Raw genomic sequence first — 19,779 nt, 5'->3', positions numbered from 1 at the left:
CTACAATTACCACACATCAGTAGGCCTACTGGAATAGCTGTGTACCTTAATTGTTCACATCTGAACTAATTCCAGACAGTGAAGGTGGTGCAGAAATAGGGAAACTCTGAACTATTTGAAGCAGTGGTGGCTGGTGAACATTTTCTAGGTAGGGCTGTGCCACATTCACATCCACATCCAACAATTCTAGCACACGTCCCAGTATGATTTAATGCTTAACAAACAGTTAAAGATTTTTTTTTAAGAAAAAAAAAAGCTAACTGAAGGAAACCATATTAAGCCAAATTATTACCCCCCTCATTGAAGTCAGTACCTGATTGCCTAATCCTAACCCCTCCCCCACAACTAATCCTAAACCTACCAACACTAGGGGGGTAATAATCTGGCGGGGGTCGAAATTCGGCACAACACCGGATCAAGCAAAACAAAATGTTTTTAAATATGTTTTTAGTCTTAATATGATGTTCAATAACTGGAATCCAGTCTGAGACGTGTGGAAGAAATTTAATATGTTCTATATGTTTGCATTTTCTTATATTCATAGAATCTTAGAAATATGATGATAATCAGATTAATGTAGTGTTGATATATATTCTTATTAATATATGTATATCTATGTCCTTTTATATGACCGGACAAAAGTTAATATGACTGAATGTATGACCGAGACACAGAGAGTCTCCATTCAAGGGTGTAATATGATTAAATAAGATAGACAAATCTAAACAATATGTTAGTTATGGCTAAGATGTATCTTGATGTAGCCTCGGGAAAACAACCTTGGGGGAGGAACAACTATAAAGAATGAAGGATAACCCCCACTCGTTGTCGCACTCTTCAGGCACTTTGTAATGACTGTATGACTGTTGACCTTTCCTTGCAAGGGAATACATAATTGTTAAAGACAATTGATACCTGTTTGTCTCTTATTCAGTGATGTAAAATTGTTTGCCACTACAGACGTCAGTTTAAGGGAAAACATGTTTCAGAATCAGGAGGTGACCACATGACTGAAAACATTTCTGAACATTGCTTGAGGACAATGAAAATGTTGATGAATTAATATAAGAAATATTCAAAGAACCAAAGTGGTGATTAATGTTTCCTCATTTTAGTCTCTGGTGAAAAATCATTGTTTCCATATTCATATAAACATGGTCATCTGCATTAGGAGAGTCATGTACCTGTACACATTTTTTTGTAAATTAATTTGATCCTATTATTATTCACAATACTGTAACAATTTTTAAATATCTGTACATGTTGGTTCTGACTAAACTGTCGTGGCAAATTCACGATCTTTGGTTCATGTCTTCAATGTCTGATTCAGGTCTCAAAAGAAATCTCTCAGAGTCGAAGTTTCAGGTCTCAGAAGAATTAACTTTATTGAGCAGTTCAACAAAGTGAGATGCCAGCTGTTCATCTTATCTTACAATGGTCTGTACCCAAGTCTTATATATTTTTCTTATCGCTCGGTGTCCAATTAGCATTCATATAGTTATCTTTTTCTTTTTGCTCCTCCTCGTCACTTCGCCACGATTAGAAACACCTGCATCAATGTTTTATTTTTATTGGTGGCAAGTCCTTGCGCATGTGCTTCATATATGGTTTTTAGGTTTTCAACCTTTGACCTAATTTTCATCTTCACATACTCGTTGACCTGTTTTCTCTGTCTTCCCATAGTTTTGTCTTCCCATACTCTCGGCCTAGTTCTCCAACATTACAGCATTTATTTGGACCCATGTATGAGACAGATGGAATTCTCCAATAAAACCTACAATATCTGTGTCTATTTTTATTTTTACATTTTATGAAGCTTCTTGTTTTATGTTTATGTTGTGTACTGGAAGCTTCATTACCAAGGTAACACTAGCAAAAAAGATCTCTCTGATTTTCAATCAAAATACATGAATAATTTACACATGAAAACTTCTTTGATTTAGTAAGATTTATAGTGCCTCCAGATAGTGTAGTTATCTACAAGTAAGCCATGCTAACCAGAAGAGAAGAGAGAAAACAATACACACATGAACCACTGAAAATACATATACTTTGAAAATCTTCAAAATGTACAAAAGTATTATGAATATCCTTGTATTTTAAAAGCACACTATCACTGGGATGAGACCATTTCATGAATCAATCACTTTCACCGTGATAAATATTAAAGATTATTATTATTACTTTGATTTCGGACAGCTGGTTTTAGCATGACGGCGTAGAGAACTTAACTGAGTGAAACGTTTCCTACAATGATCACATGCAAAAGGCTTCTCTCCACACTGGATCGTCTCATGTGTTTTTTCTCTAGAGTGAATTCTTTGGTGCTTTTTCAGTGCCTCAGCTAAAGTAAAGGTCTTCCCACATTCAAAGCACAAGTGATCCTTCACACCGCTGTGTATTTTCTGGTGTGTTTTTAAGTTACCCAGCTGACTAAAACTCTTTCCACATGAAGTGCAGGTGTAAGGCTTCTCCTGTGTATGAACTCTCATGTGGACCTTCAGTGTTTCTGCCCAAGGAAATTTTTTACCGCATTGATCACATTTATAGGGTCTTTCTCCAGAATGCAAACGCAGATGTGATTTAAGAGTGAATGCATGTGTGAAACGCTTCCCGCACTGATCACATGAGTACGGTTTCTCTCCAGTGTGGATCTTCATGTGTGACTTAAGGGATCGTTTTAGTGTAAAACTCGACCCACATTGATCACATGTGTGCGGTTTCTCTCCTGTGTGGATCATCTCATGATATTTCAGAGATCTAGAACGGGCGAATCTCTTGTCACAGTGTGAACACTTGTAAGGTTTTTCTCCAGTGTGAATTCTTTGGTGCAGATTCAGAGCAGCTGCAGTAGTAAAAGTATTTCCACAATCAAAGCACATATGATCCTTCACACCGCTGTGACTTTTCTGGTGTATTTTAAAATAATCCATTCGTGAAAAACTCTTTCCACACAAACAAACGAAAGGCTTCTGCTTTGTATGAACTTGCAGGTGCCTCTTCAGGTGTTGTGCAATAAGAAATGTTTTGCTGCATTGATCACAGTTATATGGTCTTTCTCCAGAATGAGTACGCAGATGAAATTTAAGAGTTTTTGCATGTCTGAAACTCTTCCCGCACTGATCACATGTGTGTGGTTTCTCTCCACTGTGGATTTTCAGGTGATCATTAAAGCTTCCTTTTTGTATAAAACTGTTACCACATTGATCACATTTATAAGGCTTCTCTCCAGTGTGGATCCTCTCATGCATTTTCAGAGTCCTAGACCGTTTGAATCTCTTGTCGCAGTGTGAACACTTGTAAGGTTTTTCTCCAGTATGACTTCTTTGGTGGTCTGTCAACGTGTCACGTCTAGTAAAGGTCTTCCCACAATCAAAGCACTTGTGATCCTTCACACCGTTGTGTCTTTTCTGGTGTATTTTTAAAGCACTCATCCGTGAAAAACTCTTTCCACACAGAGAACACATGTGAGCCTTTTGCTTTATATGAACTTTCAGGTGCATCTTCAAAGATTCTGCTCTAAGAAATGTTTTGCAGCATTGATCACAGTTAAATGGCATTTCTCCAGAATGAGAATGGAGATGTAAGTTAAGCGAGTCTGCCCGTGAAAAACTCTTCCCGCAATGATCACGTGTGAGCCGCTTTCTCCAGTGTGAATTCTCATATGAGGTTTAAGACTTGTTTTTGTATGAGAAACTCTTTCCAAACTGAGGCCAGGGGAAATATTCTCTGGCTCTTCTATTCAGTGAGCAACTTGAAGATTTCTCCAGTTTTGACAGGATGATGTTTCTCTTCCACCTTCATCAGGTCTAAAATTAAAGATAAAAAGATTTTATTTTAAGGACTTTTATTTTGACAGGCAGTGTTGAGAACACAAGCGCCTTATAACACAGTGCTCACATTCTCCGTCTTCATTAATTTGCGGTCTTTATTTAACTGTCTAATGTTATTAGATACACAAAGTAAGAAAACCTTAAGTGTATATAGTGTTTGCTTTTATATTATTGGTAACAGAAAGGAAAGAAATAACATTCTCATTTACGTCCTAATGTCCTTTTGTCCTAAACGGACAAAAATCTTGTTCTTAGTGCAAAGAAGCTAGCTAAAATCAGCAAATAAAACAATGACACAATGATGAACATTCTCTAACATTCATATTTACTGTCAACATTCAGCAAATTCACATCTATGTCATTAAAACAAATTTCAATTCTAATAAACATTTAATTTCACAAACCTTGCATTTTTAATCAAATCCAGGTATAAGATCTTCTGAATTGTGCATTTGTAGCTTGTATTTATTTTGCCTTATGTCTAAAGGGGTCCTATTATGCTCTTTTACGAAGTTTGATTTTGGGGTGTACTAGAATGTTTTCATGCTTGCTTGTAAAAAAAAAAAAAAAAACACCATTATTTGTCACATATTTTACACTATTACAGCTCCTCTCTCCCCAGTCTGGTTCGAACGATGATACAAAATGTGCTGTGATTGGTTAGCTGGCCCCTTGTGTTGTGATTGGCAGCGCTTAGCATGTTTTTAGGAAATGTCCCGCCCCTTCATAACCGGGAGCTCTACTCAGATGTAAATATTAACGATGGCATCAATTTCAAACCAATTTGAGCCTGATTCAGACTCTTGACAATGTTATCTCCGGAGGGCGTTTTAGTCTGGACGGGTCAAAACGGAGGACTTTAGAAACGATGACGTAGTAGAGGCTCACGCTCGGATCTATGATTGGGTGTCCTCAGTCATGGCGTAGGCTATATCTTTTCTAGCAGCTGTTGTGCAAGTAAATTCTGCATTTTACAATGCTAACTGCCTACATGCGCCGGAGGCAAGCTATTATTCGAGCGATCTGTGACAATTCCCGTGTGCAGCGGCGGTATCGACCGTACATGGAGTGTCGGTTTTGGGTTAACCCTGGAAGAACCAGCGCATGGTGGGATAATTTTATCAATGAAGTTGTGTTTACACCGGCACGCACATGCCCAGTGTTGGTGAATGGTCACGTGATCCGCGTTTTCAGTCGTTTTACAGTTTTTTTCAATCGCTAACAAGCGCTTACCCATACTTCAGATACTTTTTCTAAACTCTTAACACAGACTCACACCTACAAAACACAATTGGCCAAATGGTTAATTTTCTTCTCAAAAACACATTTAGTTAAATATATACTAACTCTTCATTTCAAAACAGAACACATGTTTCTCTGCACACACTAACTTTACCAAAACACTGGAAATCTGACTCAAAATGAAATTATTCTGTCAAAGAATAACACTTGTTTTCACTTCACAAGGTACATGCAGTCAATCAAAGTACACCAGGTTTCAAAATACTGGCTATTGTTGACATTACTAAAACTGCATAGACTTTTATGTTGTTTTATGTATGTTTTATGACTTTTATTTTACAGGTATTTGCATGCAAAACGTGCAATTCACCGTTTTACACTAAATTCTTGGTTGGGAACTGTATGTCCACATGTACAGTACTGTTCACATTCATAAGCATTCCAGTAAAAAGCAAATCAGTTTTTGTGAACCCCCACAAAATTACTGTATCTAATCTCTGCGATCTTTAGGGTTAGGCCACATGTTTTCATCAAGATCACATCTGATATCATCCAAGGCGATGCACCTGGGATAAAACTGCTTGGTATGTCGGATCCACCCTTGGAGCCAGCATCCATGGCTTCAAGGAGGGACATCTGGTCATGCGGCTGATGGTCATAAACCTTCCACCTTCACACACACCTCCGCCTTTTGGCCAGATTGAATCCTGCCTCATCTATATGTATATGAATTCATGAGGGGCCTAGCTGGCCTCCAATTCCATAACTCTCAAAACAAAGTTTATGTAAATCATGTCATTACTGTATACTATACTGTACTGTAACCTATTACTGTGTAGGTTACCTACTTGCAAAGTGCAAAGCTTATAGAACTGGACATTGAATATAAAGTACACTATACCTGGACATATTGTCGTTGTAGCTCCTTGACTCTCTCACTGATATACTGTTTTTGAACTGATATCATTGCAGAAGCAGAGGTTTTTATAAACTTTCATATTGTAAAATATTACGTAGTACAATTTGAAATAACTGATTTCTGTTTAAAAATATATATGTCATGTAATAAATTGTGGAAAATGTAATTTATTCCTGTGATGAAAAGCTGAATTTTCAGCATCATTACTCCAGGAAGATGCATATGGACTCGAAAAGCTTGTTTCTTCATGACTTTGTTCAAAAGCAACACATTTTGCTAGCAATCAAAATCACATTTTGCTAAAATCATGAAATTTACAAAAATGGTAAAAGTTTAATTTAAATGGTAAATAAATAAATGCAGTCCATACTGTATATAAGGTTTGGAATATTGTTTTTGCTATTGTGGGATGTTGTGTGTTAACATTTGTAAATACTACAAAAACAGTCCATCATTTTGTTGGGAGGTATAGCTTGTCTGTTAAGAAAATGTAAGCATTGTGGAAATGTGTTCACTGACTGCATATTGTGTGAAAACGACAAGAAATGTGTGAATGGTATGGCCACAAAAGACCGATGCTGTGCTAATTGTGTTTAGAGTTTTGAAAATGTGAACACTGATTGGACAAACGCTTGTTAGCGACTGAAAAAAACTGTAATGTGGACGGAGATCAATTCTAATACGCTGCTAAAACGCTGGTGTGGACGGAGATCGTATTCGTTTTAATTCTCCGTTTCTAAACGAAAACGCAGTAGTGTGGACGGGGCCTTAGTTAGAAGGCTAGCGGAGGCAAAGCTTTGCCCATTGTTTACATCACACCTATCATAGCAACTACACAACACTTATAATTGGAACTGTTAATAGAAATCAACAACTACAAATAATAAGATATACAAGTTGTGCTCCATAAACAACAGATTGTCCCACTACCGACAAAATTGGAATGGCTAACGTTACGTCTTCCAGAGGAAGGTTTTGTGCAAAGCCTGCATTGTCCTCTGTCTGTCTGCTGGTACTTCGGTACCAAGTTGGTAGTGAAATAAAAAAAAAATGTGACGCTTTAAGTGCTGTTGAGCAGAATCGTAAACACCTCTGATTGGCCATTGTGTTAACGTGCTCATCAGATATGTCTGTGATTGGCTACAATGGTCAACACACGGGAGAGTTTGAAAGCACAACTACTGTTTGTACTTTCAAGCGTGTATCTATGTAAACGCTCGGTGTAGAGCGTCGTTGATGTATATTTACAACATGTTTTTGAAGCGCTGATCATTGTAGCCAATCACAGACACATTTAATGAGCATGTGAGTACTGTTGTGGCAAAAATTTCTTGAACATCATCATCACTGCGTAAGAGACACTGAGTCAAATAGTCTTTTAAAAAGTATTTATTCTCTTGCAAGAGAAGGTCAGACAGTCATACAGACATTCAGAGCCTGCCTGCAGAGTGTAAGACAAGGAGGAGGAGCTGTGCGACACCTTTTATATTCTTTACCAAGGTCTCCTTCAGCTGTTGCTTTTCCTAGTAGTTTTCCACTAACTTTGACACTTTTGCACATGCTCCTATTCATCACTACTTCTGACACTGGGACCAACAAATTTAGATGCATCCTGACCTCTAAGGTCAGAAGGTCACTCTTCAGCTATCCCCATCCTGGCTCACTCAGCACGGAGACAGATGTACATACATACATACATATATATTAGGGATGTCAATTTTCACAAATTCCCATGATCGATCGTCATTTAAATTAACGATAAATTAATCGATTATTCGTTAGCCGTAATACTGCGATATGCGTCTACTGCAGTGACTATGGCCAACAGCATGCCTGTCTGCAAATGTTGCTCAAAACGCTATGTTCTTCACCAAATCAATGAGAATGGTTTTAAATATAAATAAAGGGCTAGTAGGATTGTAAAATGTTTCGATGTGATTGATAATTAAATTAATTATTTAATAATCAAATATAATTAACTACTAATACAACGTGTCACCAACGCCGCCTCGTATGCGCTTATAATGTGTGACTGTTGTGGACGCGCTCTTCCTGGAACAACAGCACGCGCTGAATGAATGTGCTACCGTTAAACTGGAGCACTTTGCTAGCACATTATTTATCTAAAAGAAACGCATCCTATATGAGATTAATCAGATATATTCAAAATAAATTATATCTGCACAAAATGACGCAAATTCATGCACAAACTGTGAACTTGAACCAGGGGCGCAGATAGGATTTTTTTTAACTGGGGGGGACCAAGCTGTCAGCAAATGATTTAAACTCAATTCGTTATTTGCGTAATTTGGGCTTTAACTAGTGCTCAAGTAGTAACTTTGCATAATTTGGGCTAATGATTTGCATTAAAAAGCCATTGGGGGATTGTTATTTGAAATCATGGATAAACAACAATGACCAAAGGTAAACAAAAGCCTACCTGATCACCACTAGCAATGCATGATCAGACTGTTATTTGACTAGTATGCCAATCACCCACCAAAAACTTCATGTCTTCAGCAAAGTATGTTTTTTTTAAACATTTGCTTATCTCAGCATACAAAGTCTATCATTATGAACAAAAAAGCAAAGAACCTATGTGCAAATAATAATACTAATACTAATAGTTTGGTTTTTGAAAAAACGAGGTGATTTTTTTGTCTCTTTATCACCTTTATATGACATTTACAGTCAATTTTTTTCAGTTCAGAAAATCACCGGCTCAGTTTAGAAAAAGGGGCTGTTTACACTTGGCCACTTCATGCGTTTTCTGTGATCGGATAGCTATCCGATCGTGAAAAGACCAGGTGTAAATGCCCTCCGAAACGCATTCGAGACAGATTTGAATCCGAGCGCTCAAACCACTTCAGGAGGAGATCTGGGCCGCATTCCAGACGAAACTGGACAAACAAGTGTAAATGCATCTGGTTGTTGAAACCACATTTGCCAATTGTACTCCTCCCAAAAATGCTAAAAAATAAACGCGTGAGAGCGTGTTATAGGCTATATGTAATGTTATAGCCAAATATGGTGATGCTACTGGAACAGCATCGCCGCAGACGAGAAGCTGAACTCAAACAAACGTGCAAACTATCGCAAATCAAAGTGAAAGTAAGTCGCAGACGCTTAACACACAATCATCATCATTATTAGAAACGAAATGATCTTACCAGGGCTGTTACTGCTCTCTCTTATTGTGGTCTTTAATTTAGAAATTTTAGCTGATGATCAATAAAATGCAGCTCATATTGGTTACTTTCGGTGACATGCACTCCATTAAATATGCATAGGTCTATAGCGCGACAAGCGCGGGAATTGAAGATCGGATTTAAATCCGTTTTGCAAAAACACGTTTATGTATAGTGTATAGCCTACACATAATGTATAGCGAAAACACTGATTAATTCCCTGTTTTACCGATTTTTGTCGATTTTTACCGATCGCGTTTGGGATAGTGAGGGCGGGGGACGGATCGGGTCACTATGAATCTGGGGGGGTCATGTCCCCCCCGTCCCCAGTGCCATCTGCGCGCCTGACTTGAACTAAGTTACGTGCCATTCATTCAGAACTACTCATGTTGTGGACGCGCTCTTCCTGGAGCAACGCGACACGTTAACTAAACCCAAATAATTCACGTTTTATTACAGTATTGTTCTCTTTATAATGTTATGTAATATTACAGTCCCAATAGTCATTATTAGTCGTGCACTGCCGTTTGAGCTGCGCACGCTGAAGCTGACGCTTTACTACAGAGTTAATTCTTAACCAAACGCATCCAATGTGAGATAAATCAGATATAGATAGGCATACACAAAATAAATAGTATTACAACTTACATTTGCACAAAACAAAAGGCTGCGAATACACACGCAAACTTATAGTCATGATGAAGGTGTAAAATGGTCCCAAACATAACTCCGGCGCGCTCGCTTTACATGTTTCGCGGTTGAGCAGCGCAGACGCGCATGAAGACCTGCTTAATCGATGATCGATAAGTTGTATCGATTAAATGTATTGTCGACAATTAATCGATCGTCGATTAATCGTTGACATCCCTAATATATATATATCCTGTTCACATTCCACAGTATAGACATGTGACACATTACTTTGCAATATGTGTTGAAGATCAATGGAAATCAAATTTTTCCATTACAGTGCAATGGGCAATCAGAGGTATTTAGCGCTCAACAGCACTCAAAGCATCACATTTAAAAAAAAATCTGTACCGACTTGGTACCAAAGTCAGCAACATTACACACCAAGTAAAGTTTAATAAGCATAATAGGACACCTTTTATGTTTCCGCCCTGTGATGGATTTTTATTTTTTTTAAGTCTTATTTACAGGCTCAATATAAAGTATTTTAGGATTAACCCTTCCAATATAGATTTTAATTTTTACGATGCAAAGTACCTGTAATTAATTTAATTCACAAAGGTATGTCAAAAGAGAAATAATGAAATATGAAAATTCTAATTCCTGGTTTGACAGTAATATTATCACTCCAAACATCGAAACGATCATAACACAAAAATCGCTCCGGTCTTAGTGAATTGACATTAGTTCCTCAACGTTTACATGTGCACCAATATTGCTATTATTTCCAATAATAATCTAATATGGTTATTCCACATAGGCATACCAGCCATTGTTTTAATCTACTCGCATTAAATTCAAAATACATTTTTATGGACAAGTTACTGGATTGGATATTGTTGCGTTCTTCACGGCGTCTGAATGGAGATACAGAGACTTTGCAGAGGGAGGTGTGATAACAGAGTTTAGCAATTTGGACAAGAGGAAAGTTCAGAATAATGTCACGGAGTTAATTCATGAAGTTGCATGAACAACGCATCCGTATAGAACCGAACATGAGCACTTTGGTCAGAGCGATTATGTTTACATGCCTGTTTATTGCAAAAACGGCAAACGCCACATAGTTACGGTTACTTATGAGCGATGACATTAGTTTTATCGAAGTATTGCGTTTACATGAGGAAAAGCTTATGATTTTGGCAATAATGCCAAAATTCCATTATAATCGCATATGAGGGTGCATGTATACACAAAAGTGTATGTATCATGGGCGGATCTACAGGGGGGCATTGGATCTAGGATCTACTAGAGCCTTGCCCCCCTAACTTTGATGATCCAAAAACTGTACTTGTAAAAACAACCCGCCACTATGTCCACAAGCTTCTCAAAACAGTGAACTAAACAATACATTTACCAAAAGTGAACAATTACATTTTAAATTTTAAATGTATTATTAGCCCCTCCCCCCTGCCCCTCAAATACTTAGTTACGTCCCTGATTCAAACATGCAGAGCGGCGTTCGCTCAGTCTGGCTCACACACAGCGAGTCTGCTGCGGTGCGGTGGCCCTGCAACCCGACTGGAGAGACTGAGCTGCCCCAGAGCCTCTGAAGGTGAAGTGAGTTTCCCCAGGTGTAGTTTAAACACACGTTTAACTTAAAGTTACATTTGTAATGAATGTATTGTATGCTAAAGACGATTCAGCATCAGCAAAAACAGCGAGTCTATTACGTTAGCCAAAATCAGCGGTCAAATCGCTCCCTCGTGATTTGTAAGAGCACTCTTCCCTTTGATTAGCCTAATTTTGATTGTAGTAAAGACAAGAACAGCTTAATAAAAAATATAAAATATTGTTTGTATCCATAACGTTTACTGATGGTCGCCGTTACACCGACGTATGTTACGTTACAGCAATACAGTGCCAGTTAGGAAATCGATCATTTGATTAGCTAAGCAGTCCTATTAAATCCAATTCCTCTCAGATATCACAGCAATAAAACCAGGTTACAACTGGGGAAATAACAAATACAATAGGATTAAGTATGGGTGTTAATAGTTGGGAGAAAATATGATGAGTAATAATGATTAGATCTAGTAGTCTAATAAACCTGCGCTGACGTTTGCTCCAATAATGTGAATCAAACAACAAAAGGCAAAGATAAAATCAGTCACAACTCTTGAATGATATAAGATTTAATCTATCTATGATAAACTATGCAGTTATTTTAAATCTGACTTTATTAAATGTCTTTTTAGCCCATATTACTCCTGAACAGTAATGTCAGTAGACATTACTGAAATTAAAGCACTATATAATTTGTATTTGTTTAATTGTATACTTTTTTGTTTGACCATTTGTTTGTACTTTGTTTTTGGTGTCCTATGTCTTCTGAATATAAAACACAAAAGCCTGCACCCTTCTGCATAACATAGTCTACATGTTTTATTTGTTTTGTTAAAGCATTGCTTTTTCTTTTGCTATAGATATTTATGATACATTTCAAAATATAAAGCAATATTAATTGTGTTCAAAATTTTTTTTTTTTTTTTTTTTATATATAACAAAAAGAACCGATAAGAATACCGTTAAATAATAATAATAATAATAATAATTCATTACATTTATATAGCGCTTTTCTCAGCACTCAAAGCGCTTTACATAGAAGGGGGGAATCTCCTCAACCACCACCAATGTGCAGCATCCACCTGGATGATGCGACGGCAGCCATATTGCGCCAGAACGCCCACCACACACCAGCTTACTGGTGGAGAGGAGACAGTGATGAAGCCAATCAGTATATGGGGATGATTAGGAGGCCATGATGGACAGAGGCCAAGGGGCAAATTTGGCCAGGATGCCGGGGTTAAACCCCTACTCTTTTTCGAAGGACATCATGGGATTTTTAATGACCACAGAGAGTCAGGACCTCGGTTTTACGTCTCATCCGAAGGACTATCAATAAGTTAAAGTACCGGATCGATAAGGACTATTGGTAATAGTAGTAATACCGAACGATACCCATCCCTATAGAGAGCCTAAGTCCCGCCCCTCCGCTTCCGGCTCATGGGACCTTATTTCGGAAAAAATATGTATGGTAGTCAATGGCGAGAGACAACTTATCTTTTTATTCCGTCTGAACTGTGCCCTGAACTACACATATGATGTTTGTCAATTTAAAAGGTAATTATGAAAGTCAAGAAAGTCGCAGTTTGTCATAAAACAGAAGAGTAACGTTTAGTTTTATGTGAAAATCGCTCAATGAACTACATCTCTCGTCTCCCATTATGTACGTCACAAGATCCGTTGCTCGTATGTGTGTATTCTGGCTCAAAACACTCAGGCATGACGGCGTAACGTTACGATTATAATGTAAGACTATAGAAAAAATGACAGACGTTAGCTTCAGTAAAGTTAGCTTCATTCATTGAGAGAAAAGGTATGACGTTCCATGTGCGCCTTCTGGGTTTGTAGTCTTTGTAATGACGTATTTTCACAGTCTTATACCTCAGCAGTTTTACATCAAGCTGCGACTTTTTTTACTTTAAAATGTATCTTTTAAATTGACAAACATCATATGTGTAAATCAGGGCACAATTCAAACGAGATCAAAATATTTGTTGTCTCTCGCCATTGACTACCATACAATATTTTTCCGAACTAAGGTCCCATGGTGGTCGACCGGAAGGGGAGGGACTTAGGCTCTCTATAGGCCTATGTCACGAAAAAATTGAAGACCGGAAGTACGTCTTTTAGTAGGGATGCGGCTCTTCCGGTTAGCTTTTTACAATGGCGGAGTCCGATAGATAACGCTGGACCAAATCTCTCCGTAACCTGCCTAAAGTCACATATGACAATGTGGTTCGGATGGTAAATGAAAACTCTCAAGTGGAAAAGCGTGAAAGCTGAGGTATGGCTGTCTACGTCCTGACGCAGAGCAACCCGGTGCACTACAACAACAGCGGCGGGCCGTTCGCCAGTAAGGTAAACGTTTCTATGGTAACAGCGAGTTGGACCAATCAGCAGACGTTGCTGCTACGCTTAGGATTGTGGGTAGTGTAGTTTTTTTTTCATAAGATCGCGGATAAAACATGTTTTTCTTAAAACAAGGTTGATTTCATACGAACTTATAGCTTCTACAGGAGCAAAAACCTTCGTTTCACAACCTCATAGCTCGTGGGCAATCTACCTCGGATGGTTTAGACATTATGGCTGATTATCTAAATCCTTATCGAGAAATACTGTTGACCGGAAGTTCTGAATCCCTACTCCACGTTCCGGAAGCAGGAAGTGTGACATAGGCCTATTGGCAGCAACGAATTAAAAGTTATGGCCAATTTAACTGTGATTAAATTCAGTATACGTCTGCCATATGTTGCCACCCCTCAAAAATTCCTGTCCCCCTCTCGCCACCCCATAAATATTTTTCTAGATTCGCCCCTGGTATGTATACACAAAAGTGATTGAACTCATACCTCAGAAGACTCAACGCTGAGACGAAGTGAGCGTTGAGCTCTAGTGGTGATGACTTCTCTTCTGTTGGCAGACCAGCTTTAGGTAGGGTGACCAACCGTCCTGTTTTCCCAGGACATGTCCTGTTTTCACGTCCTGTCCTGGCCGTCCTGTCTGTTTTTTGTAAAGTGGTGAAAATGTCCTGGTTTTCATTATTTTTCATTGGGCCATTAAGCGTGTACTTTAAATACATGATTGCCTTTGCACACAAAACATATGAAACCAACTTCGGCTTCGCCCCGTCTTGTTATAATCAGCGCGTTCCTCAATCTGCAGCGGCAAGCAGAGAGCACGTCAGAATCATAGGTCAGAATACAGAGGCCTGTGTGTGTGTGTGTGTGTGTGTGTGTGTGTTCACTGTTCATCTCAGCCTCATTGGTCTGTCACACTGCTCTTCAATGTCAGAATATTTGAAATGACCAATCAAATCAAAGTAGGCGGACTTTACGTTCACAGACACAGAATTTCAATTTTAGCAGCGTGACTCGACCAGGACTCGACGGTCGACGCTTCAGTTTATGTAAGTAGCTAACAGCGTAAAAAAAAAAGCCCAAATGTAAATTCACAGATGATTTACAGAGAAAATTCCCTTGTTTTCGTTATGGTCGGGATCCGTGTAAAGCAGAATGCTTGAACTGCAAAGCTGGCACGTACGTGTCAGTGTCAAATAAAGGTGCTAGCGATCTAGAAGCCCACATAAAGAAATTATAGGCTACACGAGAACATCAGGAGGATTGATATATATATATAAAAATTTTTTTTTATACTGAAATAGTGTAGTAGATTTTTTTTATTTTAGTGGTAGATTTTTAACCTATGACCATGAAAAGAAATAGTGTCATGTAAAAGGTGTGTTAAAAGCTAAACTTTTTTTTTTAATAGTAGGCCTATTCTATTGTTTCGGTCCAAACATTGAATGGAAAGGATGTATTACTTTATGTATTAAAGTACAATAACATAGTTGCAAGGTTGTGAATGCATTTGTCAAGTAAAGTATTTTTTTATGCATTCACCCCAACCACGCCCCCAACCCCTTAACCACGCCTCCCAAACCACGCCCCCATCCTGTTTTCTGAAAACTAAAATATGGTCACCCTACTTTAGGTGCATTACCGCCACCCACTGAGAAAACAAGATGGAGAAGTTTATTAATCTAATTATTTTAGTAACTTCATCTGTATTAGACGTACGTATCATATTGCGTGTTATCTCTGTTATTAACTCTGGGGTTTTAGCTCTTACATTAACATTATGCAACATGAAATAAACCATCTTTTCAATATTTAATACATATAACTTATATGTATTAAATATTGAAAAGATGGTTTATTTCATAACGTTACATACAGTAACATGCGCGAAGCAACGTACATGCTTTACATCTGGGCTTTTCAGTGCCATTGAACATTAATCAATACAAGCAAACTTTTTAAATTAACACATTCTATTCTTAACCTGGGAGTAACGTTACCTGTTCAATTTCAAAGAGAGCAAAAGTTCAGGAATCTATCCTCGATCAGAATCAGCCTAACATAAGAAAAAGGACAACTGAAACGTGGGCTACGACCATGGCTACGACACAAGAGGATAGAATGACGGTCGCTAACTAACTTACAGCTAAACAAAACATGAGGTTAGCTATGTTAGCAATTTCTCAAACTCTCAAAACAGCAAAGTTCTCGACACATCTCGATTAAATGTAAGTGCACTCATCATAAATTAAACATACAAGATACCATGCATTTAAACAAAAGTTTTAACAGGTATATCTCAAGTTTACATTGTGCTGACGTGAACACATACCTCTCTCAGTCAAGTAGAATGCAGACTGAGAAAAGAGCGCGAAAATTCAGTATATGACCACCACTCTAGCTCACATCCAATAGAGGGCGCACTTACACAACAAACATCTCTCCCAATACCTATAAGCTACCATGACATGACTGAACAATACAATTTAAAAAAAAAAAATTGATTGCATAACACATGTGATACAATTTGCCGAAAAAAGGAATTGATCTAGACAAATCTCATTTAGATACAGCTCACGTTTACAAAAGAAATAAGAAATAAGAAAAAAAAAAAAAAATTACATATCAGCCAATAGAGAATTGAGACCAATATCATACAAGTAACAAATAATCTGTATAAAAATGATAAACAACATAAGGTACACAGCCAGAGTATCAGACAGTAAATATCGGTTAAATTAATTATAAAGTTAACTCAGATAAGTATTGCATTCATTTAGATTCTGATTTACCATCTAATCCAGAGATACAGTCTATATAATTTTTTAAGTCAAGTTTAAAAACATTGAAAAGAGGTTTGTTCTTCATAAATTTCGATTTATGAATAAAGAATTTTCCAAGCAAAATTAATAAGTTAACTATATATTGTACAGAGGAGTTTGAGTCAGAAAAGTAAAAGAAGATGTCAAAATTAGATATAAGTGTATGTTTGAGTCAAGGTGTCCATTAATGAAACATTGTATATCATTCCACAGAGAAGAGCTATCTGAACAGCTATAGAATAAATGGTCTAACGTTTCTGTTTCTAGAGAGCAGAAACTACATTTTTCGTCTACAGTAGGAATAAATTTCAAAATAATCTTGTTACGGGGGTAATAATGATGAAGAATTTTAAATGATATTTCTTTTACTTTGTTTGTAATTAAAAATGTATGTGGGTTATTCCATGCTCTATTCCAATTAATATTTTCATACAAGGGGGACCATTTGTACCTGGAGGAACAATACAATATTTTGGTGAAATAAACTCACAAACAATAGAAAATAGAAGCAAAAATATTTGCCATTCTTTGACCTGTTACACATCGCGCGTGCACGAGAGGGAGAGTCAGATTCTGGCAGGGAATCGATTTTTGGCACTAATGACAGAAAAAAAAAAAAAATATTCGCTGGTCAAAAACTTTGTATCTTCATTTAAGCTTGATTTTGGAAAAATGTTAAAAATATATTAACACATGCAAGTATATTATCATATATAAAGCAACAATATCAAAAATATCAACACAGTGTTTTACCATTTAAAAATTAGGCCTAGTGTTTACATTTCCTGAAAAACAGCAGTTTTGGTTATACGAGTATTCCAACCGACAGCGAGACATTGGGGGCCCACAATTTTATTTTGCCTAGGCTATGTCACTATTTGAGGTAATCCGTGACAGAACCTCACAGATTGTTAAGACACATATATGACAGAATATCTCAAAATTCAAATAGACAGTGCTGTAGTAAACAGACTACTCATTCAACCTCAGTGATGGAAAAAAGAGGGCGAACTAGAATGGAGTATGATTTAGGCTATTAAGCACGCAACAGCTTTACAAAATAACATGGAAGCTCAAAAAAACAATTGTGGTGCTTTCGCAAAAATTATGAGATTGTTTTTGATGCTAGTAGAATCAGCAACCAATAAAAACAATCAAAAAGTCATTGATAAAATAAGAAATTATTTAAATCAAAGAATTGGTGAAGCAACTATATCAGATGAAATCAGAGAGGCCCGCTACAGATCTTGAAGATGAACTTAAACTGGTTAGGATATTTATATGAAAGAGAGCTTGTATTGCTCAATGTGTTATTGGGTTACATTTGGTGAGAACACAGCGTCTGAAAGTGTTGGATCTGAACATGAACTTTGATTTCAAGACAGCTGTTTTTAGTATGACGAAGTAAAGATACTAACTGAGTGACTATTGATAACATGTATAAGTCAGTAGCATTCGGTGGTGTTTTAAAATGATGCAGTTAAAAAAAAAATCCTTTATATATATATATATATCCTTTATAAATACATGTCCTGTTCACTAGTTTTCACGTTTTCCTGGATAAATAAACATTACATAAGAGAGATTAAATACAATTTTGTTTTGTATTTTTACACTGTGTAATGTTTTAATTATTAAAACCAAGTTTAAATTTCATATTGTTTTTATGCCTGGTCTGATGAGTCTCGATTTCTGTTGAGACATTCAGATGGTCAGAGTCAGAATTTGGCGTAAACAGAATGAGAACATGGATCCATCATGCCTTGTTACCACTGTGCAGGCTGGTGGTGGTGGTGTAATGGTGTGGGGGATGTTTTCTTGGCACACTTTAGGCCCCTTAGTGCCAATTGGGCATTGTTTAAATGCCACCACCTACCTGAGCATTGTTTCTGACCATGTCCATCCCTTTATGACCACCATGTACCCATCCTCTGATGGCTACTTCCAGCAGGATAATGCACCATGTCACAAAGCTCGAATCATTTCAAATTGGTTTCTTGAACATGACAATGAGTTCACTGTATTAAAATGGCCCCCACAGTCACCAGATCTCAACCCAATAGAGCATCTTTGGGATGTGGTGGAACGGGAGATTCGTGTCCTGGATGTGCATCCCACAAATCTCCATCAACTGCAAGATGCTATCCTATCAATATGGGCCAACATTTCTAAATAATTAGAATCCATTCCCTTTAAAAGCCAGTTGCGCTCACGCCATGGCGGATTCGCTATTTACATGACGGAATTTGCAAGCGGAAAAAAATGCTTCTCTAGCAAGGAAACAGATATGGGACAAAGTGCGCGCGCGTTGTGTACCCGCCTTTATGCACATATTGTATTACTAACGCACTCTTTAAATAACAAAAAAAAGTTGCCTCAAAATAGCAATGCGCCGAAAATGCGCCTGAACACACCTCTTTTTCAGACCAGCACGCCCATGGGGGCACAGATGGGCGCAAATGCATTTGCTATTTAAGCAAATGGTGCTGCGTTGTGCCGAGTGTATGATAGGGCCTGTTAATAGGCTGCCTGTATGATTGTTAGATTGCCCATATGTGGTTGAAAACCTTTATTCTTTATGAAAATTAGTTAGATATATAATCTTTGGACACACTACATCAAGTCATACCTGAAATGGCATGTTAGTTACAGGTTACATAGCCAGAGCTTCAGACTGACGGCAGAAGGTCGCAGCTTTCATTGGCCAAGGACCACGCAGAAGCCATCTGACTGACATGTAGTAAAGCAACCAATCAAATTTAGTTTTGATCTACGTCATGTTAAGGGGCATGACAATGTAAAGACAGTGTCCCTACAATAACAGACTGGCGTGCATCCAATAAAAGATTTATTCCAGAACGTTGTTTAATGGTCTTTATCTATTACCGCAGTTAACAGACCACCCAATGAAAAGAAAATTCCATATTAATTAAGAAATTTAAAATTCACAAGAACAAATAATTTGATGATTGTGTCTACCATTCATTAAACTGTAGTAATGAATCATGATGTCCAGTTCAGGAAATGTGTCTTCTGAAACGAATGACACTGCTGGAGCTCCACCTAGAGGCTGTACGTAGTAAACGATGTTGGACGATGATATCACTGTTTTCTCCAGAGCGGAGATATATATATATATATATATATAAAAACTAAATTAATAAA

At 37.5% G+C, this 19,779-nt stretch overlaps 1 long non-coding RNA gene across 2 annotated transcripts; it reads right to left on the bottom strand.

Annotated features, from left to right (window-relative positions):
* Positions 1–1,359: 1,359 nt before the first annotated feature.
* LOC311295928 lies at positions 1,360–16,153 on the bottom strand. Of its 2 annotated transcripts, XR_014628422.1 has the most exons (4): positions 16,125–16,153; positions 15,793–15,848; positions 14,285–14,591; positions 1,360–3,809 (listed from the first exon to the last, which is right to left on the bottom strand). It is a non-coding gene; the product is annotated as an uncharacterized lncRNA (long non-coding RNA). The 2 variants fall into 2 exon arrangements; XR_014628423.1 differs by lacking the exon at positions 15,793–15,848 and having other exon boundaries at positions 14,285–14,435; positions 16,125–16,151.
* Between the last annotated feature and the right edge of the window lie 3,626 nt (positions 16,154–19,779).

The sequence above is a fragment of the Rutilus rutilus genome, assembly GCF_951802725.1.
Source record: "Rutilus rutilus genome assembly, chromosome: 8".
NCBI lineage: Eukaryota > Metazoa > Chordata > Actinopteri > Cypriniformes > Leuciscidae > Rutilus > Rutilus rutilus.
Note: the sequence above shows the minus strand (reverse complement) of the source record. Positions and strands in the feature narration are given on the sequence as shown.